This window comes from Falco cherrug, chromosome 2 (assembly GCF_023634085.1).
Source record: "Falco cherrug isolate bFalChe1 chromosome 2, bFalChe1.pri, whole genome shotgun sequence".
In the NCBI taxonomy this organism is placed as follows: Eukaryota; Metazoa; Chordata; class Aves; order Falconiformes; family Falconidae; genus Falco; species Falco cherrug.
Window position 1 is genome coordinate 80,695,955 of NC_073698.1, and position 8,451 is coordinate 80,704,405.

At 44.3% G+C, this 8,451-nt stretch overlaps 1 long non-coding RNA gene across 2 annotated transcripts; it reads left to right on the forward strand.

The window, feature by feature from the left end:
• The first annotated feature begins 934 nt into the window (after nucleotides 1-934).
• LOC129735386 (uncharacterized) lies at nucleotides 935-8,244 on the forward strand. 2 transcript variants are annotated; one of them, XR_008730961.1, is made up of 5 exons: nucleotides 935-1,287; nucleotides 3,911-3,973; nucleotides 4,100-4,183; nucleotides 7,741-7,978; nucleotides 8,113-8,244. It is a non-coding gene; the product is annotated as an uncharacterized LOC129735386 (long non-coding RNA). The 2 variants fall into 2 exon arrangements; XR_008730960.1 differs by having other exon boundaries at nucleotides 7,741-8,192.
• Nucleotides 8,245-8,451: the final 207 nt, after the last annotated feature.

Below are 8,451 nucleotides of genomic sequence, written 5' to 3' on the forward strand. Positions count from 1 at the left end.
CTAGTTTCACAGCACATCAGTTGCTTTGAAAGAGCCATGTGGCTCTCTTTTTTTTTTTTTTTTTTCCTAGTAATAATTCTTGATGACCTCGTCCTGGCTCCATGAAGAGCGGATGTCTCAGCCCGCTCCCACTGGTGTCCCCTGCCAAGCGCCCCGGGGAAGCAGCTCTCCTGCATCACCGGGTGACTGGCAGCTCATCTGCAAGCATGGCCCTGTATCTCCAGTTGATCCAAAACCAGTCTTCTTTTTATATCCTCTGCTTCCATAGTCTTGATAGAGGCCTGCCAACGGCAAGAGTTTTGTTCACCTGCCAGGAACTGCCTGTTGCTGCCAAGTTGCCCACAATGAGCTTCAGAGGCTCTGCTTGCCAGCGGTGCCTTGGTCACAGTCACAGAGACAACACTGCAAAAACCTGGCAGCTTTTACTACAGGACAACCTGGGTTGCTACAAAGCACCTTTTTCTGTGACCTCTGGTGGTATTTTAATAACATCTTCTCTTCAATGTGCTCAAACATGGTTTTTCTTGTTTTGTTTTTTCTTCAAAAGCCCAGCCCATGTGTTGGCGCTCAGCACAACCCATAAAGATGCAGAAAACTACAGATAGCTGCTAACTAGGAAGTGCAAAGGCTTTCCCTAGACTGCTTCTGGCTATTCCCCCATCCCCTCCCAAGTCCACCCTTCTCCCCTTTGGTGCCCCAGCGGCTACCGAAGCTGCCAAAGCTGCGATACCCAGTGCCGTGCCTAGACCTGCTTTGCATAACTCTTGAAGAATGGTATTTCCTAAAACTTCCCCAGGCAGCCTGCATCACAGTTTCGCTCTGGTTATGATGAGCTGATACTGCTTATGCTCCATCCTTCGGGGTAAAACAGGCAATTCCCCTCCCCCGCTGCCAAGCACCACACTTTAAATAGCTGCGGAGTTTTACATCTTTACTTAGCCAGGCTAGATATCTAGTGCTTTCATCTCTCCCTGCTGATCCCTGCCTACCCTTCTGGTCTTTCTTTGCCTACCTCTGCATTTCCCTTTATCTGCTAGCATCCTCCTAAAAACATTGTGCCTCCGGAGGAGGGGGCGTCATCGGGCTGTTTGCACAGGGACATGCTCCCCTCCTCTTCTCCCGCGGGAACCTCTGCAGCACCCCAGCACCACGGAAGCCTCGCCAGCAGATATGAATAAGCAGAGTTTATGGCAGTTCAAGACAGCCTCAGACATAGCCCAGACTTAACAGACTTTGTTCATCGCTTTGCCACCTGGTATAAATCTGATGCGCTAGTATTCACCTAAGGTCTTTTTTTTTTCTTTCTTTTTTTATTTTTAATCTTCCAGGTCCCTCAAAGGCCTGACTCAAAACAGAGGTGTTTTTAGCTTGCTAAAGGCTGTCTGGATTTTATTTTCTATCTGGAAATGAAATATTGGTACTATTATAATGTAGCTTGGAAATTCACCATTGGATTTAGTGGTGCCAGAATGCTGAGCTGTATTTTAATACCATCAAGGTATTTCAATGTATAAAATCATTTCTGTTCAGGAGGAAAGCTAACTAAATGAAACAAAACAAAGTTGTTTTCAGATTGTTTTCAGTTGGTTTTGTCACCACCAGAAATGCCTATGACATTTACTGACTCCTCACTACATCCCTGCAGCTTTTGGCTGGTTAAGTAGAGGTATGAGAATAGTATTATTGTCTGTAAAGTTCTGTAAGCTTTAAGTTGCTTGTGTAACTGCCTCTCATATTTCTAGGGTGCTGTCTGTGTGCAGGTCTCTAGATGTCTCTTGATTCTTGCCATATTCACCTTAAGAATTGTATTCATTATAATGTGTTTATTTTCAGTATGTGCACATTTCTATGAAATGAAACTTGTAAGTCAAAGCGATAGGAAATATTATTATTTCCATAAAGAAAACTTTTCTCAGGAAAAAAACAAATGTTCTTGCTACCAAGCAGTGAGTGGATACGTATGCTTACTGTAAAATTCTGTCTAGATAATTTTGACTGTTGTCCAGTCAAATAATACAATGCAAAGCATGTTGAAGTTCTATGCAATGTGCAAAATAATTATGAAACACATGCATTACATTTCACGTGTACATTAGAATGTGAGCTGATCATGTGTGTGAATGTGGTGCATAGTGGATAGCTGGTCTTTCAAATGCACTGTAACTGTAAGCTGACATCAAATGTTAATATGCTATTCCTATAAATTCACCTTCAGCCCTTGTGAGCAATAACCAAAACAAAAGGTAACTGTATTTCTAAGATTAAAAAATACATATCAGCAGAGACTTCTGCAATACATTTAGAAAAAAAAATGTCAAAACTCAAAATGGAAAATCAAATTACCCTTTCAAAAATATTTCCTAATTTCTGATTCAATAGCAGACTTTCTTGTTTTCTGGAGGAGAGAATTTCTCTAGTGACTTAATCACAAACCTCTGTATGAGTATCTAACACCAGCTCCAGACAAAGGCACAAACAGCTTTGGTGGTGTTCCCACATAACTGACTTTTTTCAATGGATGCTGGGCTAAACAATGAAAGATGAAGACCGATCAGGTACAGAAATTTGTATATAAGCAAGTGAGAAAATTCTACAAAATATAGAACGAGCTGTTTTCTGCTACTGCTTCCCATTACTAAAATATTTAGCTAGGTGGAGTGGGAGCCATGTGCATTTCAAGTGGCTCCCAGAAAGTTCCCACGCTGTCAAAGGGAAAAAAAATGCTAGGGCTGCTCTGACTGCCAAAAGCAAACCCAGGGCCCAACTGCTTGGAACAACAAGCTCCAGCAGCTGAGCTTCTTGCATTTGGCAAACAAGACAGCATGAAAAAAAAACCCAACAAACCCAACCCCCCCAAAATAACCCAAACATTTAAGAGAGTTATTATGTGATTCTTCTTTTTGATCTCAGGCAAGTCAAGGAACATGTAAGCAGAGGGAGCGAGCCACCCTTATTAGCCTTGGTGGTTCTCCTCTGTCTTTGGGGAAGCTCATTGATCTTGCACTGAGAGGAAGGCTTCACAGGTACCACTCTCCAGTCATGTAAGGGATATAACATTCTAGAGCTATTCTTCTGATGCCTTTTCCTGGCATTAAAATCAATGGAGTACTTGGCAGATAAAGATGCCTAGAGAAATTTAAAAGGCAGGAATAAACACGAGGGTTACATCATGTGGTTAAAGTTGCTACTTTTTGACATGAAACATGGAGCTCAAGAAGCAGGGGTTTGGTATCAGGGGTTTCCCTGCTGTGCTCCTGGGTGGGCAGCATGCGGCCGGAGGGAGGTCGTTTTCATCAGCATACCGCTCAGCAAGTGGGGAACCAAGCGTTAATTTTAAAACAGCCGCAAGTTATTTTCTCAGCATCCTTTCCCCAGCCTTGGACCCACACTGGCTTTCTGTAAATGAATTAATTATTTTCTCTGTTCTGTGCCAGCATGCCATGGCTGTGCACACGGAGTCAGGTCATACACCCCTTCACTCCACCTTTGACTGCCAGGTTTCAGCTGGCTTCGCGAGCAGGCTTCCTCTGAAAACAATTATGGTTATAAGAAGCATATGTTACCTGTGTGTTTCCCATGACTCTGTGCTGATTTTGGCTGGGGGAGAGTTAATTTTCTTGATAGTAGCTGGCATGGGGCTGTGTTTGGGATTTGTGCTGGAAATGGCGTTGATAATACAGGGATGTTTTAGTTCCTGCTGAGCAGCGCTTACACAGAGCCAAGGGCTTTTCTGCTCCTCACCCCACAGCGAGCAGGCTGGGGGGGCACAAGCAGCTGGGAGGGAATCAACCAGGACAGCTGGCCCCAGCTGACCAAAGTCCATATCATGAGATGTCATGCTCAGCATATAAACCTGGGGGAAGAAGAAGGAAGGAGGGGAGGTTCAGAGTTGCGGTGTTTGTCTTCCCAGGTAACCGTTATGCGTGATGGGGCCCAGCTTTACCGGAGATGGCTGAACACCTGCCTGCCGATGGTGAATGAACTCCTTGTTTTGCTTTGCTTGCATGCATGGCTTTTGCTTTACCCATTAAAGTGTCTTTATCTCAACCCATGAGTTTTCTCACTTTTACTCTTCTGATTCTTTTCCCCATCCCACCAGAGGGCACTGAGCCGCTGCTGCATGATGCTTAGTTGCTGGCTGGGGTTAAACCAGAACTCCTCCTTGCTGTGCCTCTTACGGCAGGTAAGTCAGACACAACTGAAGCCATCCTTGATGCTTAAAGCCCAGTGGCATCCTTGACACTTAAAGCCAGACACTGCCAGCCAACTGCTTATGGTGTAGCACACACTTGTTTTTATATTACAGAATACTAAATCCAACATTTAAGAATAGAGAGAAAACCATGCAATTATTATTTTGTTTTGTCCTCACAATGTGATTGTTTGCTTGGGTGGTGCCCTCCTTCCAGGTCCTCTCTTATCCAACTTCTGTAGGCATTTATGCAGGGCTCTGACTGCAACATACTTAGCAAGAGTGCTTCTGAAGAGTGACATGCTTGTCTGCATTTCCCCATTCTTCCTCAGGTGGTGGTCACTGGTAACTTCGGGATCATTGCTTTTTATTTCTTTGCCTTCTGTCCCTTCTTCTACCTCCTGGTGCAACTCCAGAAAGGCACAGAGGGCCCAGGACAGGGACCCAGTCACATGCAGTGGCCATCCATTGCTGTTCATACCATGGCTTTGTGACAGTGCCTTCATAGTGGGCAACATAGAGGAAAAGGAATTTATCCCATGGGAGAAAATAAGGGAACAAGGAAAAGAAGGAAAGCACAGACCGGGGCTTTGGCTTTCCCGGGCTGTGGGGCATCTGCGAACGTCCTCTCAGGGGCAGCCTGTTTCTGGAGGGGGAAACTGCACAGTGTGTGGGAGTGCCTACCTGCAAAAGGCTATCATAGTACTTGTTTCACTCCAGAAACCTTTTATTTTTAGGAATTTTTGGGAATGTGGAGGGGAGGAGGAGGAGATTTCTTGTAAACACAGTGCTCCTGCAGAGTATATCATGTGTGCTCATGGATAGGATGGTTTTCAATACCTGCACAGTATGGTTTTTTCAATGGCTAAGGACAAATTACAGTCATGTCATGTAAGCCAGAGAGTCAAAACTGAGCTTACAGTCAGATCTGGTCAACAGCTATGAGGGGCAAATAATTGATCACCACTGAAGTAACTTTTGGGAGGCTTCTGGGATTCAGTTTGATGTCTGCAGTCAGCCTGTGGGACTGCCCTTCACAGGGCTGGAGAAATAGATGGCATTCAATGGAGGGAGAAGACACTGGAGGGGCGTTATGTGGACACTGCTGGGTCATCAGCCTGCCTGGATGCAGGGACTGACCACAAAAGATTCCTGCTACAGATGCTGGACATGTCTGCTTGCATTCCTTGGAGGGTCAAACAGGCATCGCACGATGAAGTCCCTCAGGGCAGCCCTCCAGCCAGAGCCCCTGCATGGCAGTAACATGCTGCTAAAAAATCACGTGTTCAAGTAAAAGGTATTTTCTTGGCTCTCTGTCCTTCTGGGTTATTCTGCCATCACTGTGTTTTATTTTTTTTCCCAGACAGGTTGATGTGCCATGGCTTTTCTCTGTAACAAAAGGCAAAGGCGAAAGCTGATCGTTTCAGAGCCAGTTAAATGGAGAAAAAAAAAAATAATTGTTTGTCCCTAATCTTTAGGAAGTTTGAAGATGACATTCAGTGAACTGAACTGAGAAAGGCATTAAGGGAGGTATGTGGATGTTGTGGGTAAATGGTTTCTCAGGTTTTTTTCTTTCAAAATGTTAAAATGTACATGAAATACATTCTGAAAGAATATCTCAGGAAATGATCTCGTGAAATTGGAGATGGGCACAGGTACATTCAGTAATAAGTGTGTGTGTGAGAGACTCAGTTGCTCTAAAAATGTGGGCAGGAGGAATGTTTGCCTGAAGAAAATTTATAGAAACAAAAGGGGGGAAAAATAGCTGAAGAAAGTTCTGTTTCTCTGATCTATGCAATATAGGCATAGCTGCTTAGTTGGGACAATTCAGACTCTTTCCATTGAGTGCCTTAGAGACATGCCTCTTTGCAAGACATGAGAAGCTGGCTTCTAATGCAGAAGGTATTAAACAAGGAAATTAGAGCCATTGTCACTGTAGCAAGACTAAAACTACAGCAGTTCTACTCCCCTGTCCCTATGTATCTTCAGTGTGTTCTACACTTCTGTGAACTATCACCAGTCTGGCAAACCCTTGGCTAAGGGCTTAGCTCTGAGTCCAGGGGCAGTCTTGTTAACCATTACAGGGGTGAAGGCAAAAGATGCGGGGACAACGGGACATCTCAGGAAATGTAGAAGAGAAAATAATTGAAAAAACATGCATTTACTCAAGCATTTTCTTGGGAATTGTGGTAGGAAGGCATTTGTAGGAATAGCTGGAATACAGATAACAGCGGTAACTTGTTGAACCAAATGAATGCAGGCACTGCACAACGAGGCATTTGCTTTCAAAATTTTGTAGTTGAAGTCATCGCTTCGTTTCATATGTTTTGTATCCCCTGAGTCACTCTTATTTTTCAAATACACTGTGAAATTAAAAGTCCTCCAAATCTGTGCAAAGCCTACTTCAATCTGGGGAAGATGTAGGAAAGAAGGGGAGTGAGAAAGGGAGAAAAAAAGGCCTGGGATAACATCCAGAACTATTCTGCTACAGGATTCTCCATCTGCCAAGAGCCAAAGAATGCCTTTCTAAAATGAATAGCACACAAAATGCTGAATGAAGTGAGCAGAAGAAGCTCTATCAAATCAACTATTATCTGGTGAAAGGAATACAATTTTCCTGGGCTGAAGTGAGCTGAAATGCTGAAAAAGTCTGTTGCCAAGCATGACATCTGGATAACTGCTGCTGCATGTTTTGCGGCGTTCTTTACAGGTTTTCATTCTCTTAAAGTTCCCTGGGAGAGCTGTCTTCTGGTGCTAGCCCCACAGCTGACTTTAAAAAGATGAACCATGGTGCTCACAGTCAGGTTTTGGGTGTGCTCTGAGCACTGTAAGTAGGAGAGAAACAACAGATGTCCTCATAGTCAAAATACTGTGGTTGCAATCCTTTTTGTCCTCCAGCAGGACAGGTCTGCAGTCTGCAGGTGTTCATGTGCACATTTCCCACCCTAGCGAAAATGGACATCACAAAACAAGTGAATACCCCCTGAATCACACAGCCCTATAGCAAGGCTCATTGCTTTTGAGTTACAGAGGTCAGTTCTAAACATGCAAAAGTTAGAAAAAGCATGTTATGTTTCTTCTTGGAAACTGTTACTGCCCCTAATCGGTATCTGTTGCTTTTGTCTGAGGGACGAGGATGCTCATAAAGTAAAGCTGTACACCATGCTTTCACTCATAAAAGTCTGTACTGTTTTCCATTATGTTCTCAAGACACTTTCAGACTTTTGGCCTAGGGATATAGGTAAGAAAGAAATTCCCACCTTTCTCAGAGCTCTCTTTATTTTTATTTTAACAAAGCAGCTGCAACTGCTGCCTCACAGCAGCTGCCCTGGCCCCACGCACCGTCTCTGGGCTGCGCTGGGGGGATTGTATGAGGAAGGGAAAAGGGAAACGGGGGGACAAGGAGAGTTCTAGAGCAGCTGCCTTGGCATGGCTTCCCATCAGCTGCGCTCGGCAGCCTTCAGCTGGGCTTAGCTATGGGCAACAAGAGCTGGAGAACAGGGTCTGAGCCAAACCAAAGTGGACAGGTCCTCTCCTTTGCATTACAGGTTTTGGACAAAGCATCCTTCATCTCAGAAAAGTACAAGTATGAAATATGCCCACCACTAACGAGGCCAAGCAGAGCAGAAGATGCAGGATTTGTGACTCTCTGTTTTGGCCAGCTTCCCTTCTTCGGGGCTTTGCTGAAAATGAAGGCTGTGGCAGAACTGTTGTAATTGGTGCACTTTTGAGAACGAAGATGTTATAAATAGCCAAACGGAGCTCGAAGTGGAAGGAACGTCAGAGGTTGGGTTTTTTTGCTGCTGTCTAAGAAAACCAATATTATTTGGTCAGATAGTTCAATAATTGCAGAATTCTGCTTTATTTTTTTACTTGCCTCCCTCTAAAAGCCTCTTTCTCCTTCTGTTCCCTGATTCCAGCTTTGCTGGTATGGATTGCTGCCCAGGTTTCCAGGCGGAGGCAGGTATCTATTTTAATTGCCCCAAGTTTGTCTCCTTTGTCCCAAATGGGATGTCCCCTTGCCTTTTCCTTAGTCTGTATTCTGCATGGAGCAAGAGCTGTGTGGCATTTGGGGCAATTTTAATGAAAAAAAATTATAAAAAATAGAACTGGGAATTAATTTATAGACTGACTGTGTGCTTTGTGCAGGGTCTGCATGGAAAGGACTTCACTAAGCAACAGGAGATAGTTAGGTCGGCATCTCAGAGATAAAGAAACAGCCCAGTAGCCCACCTCTCCCCATACACATAGTGACCATG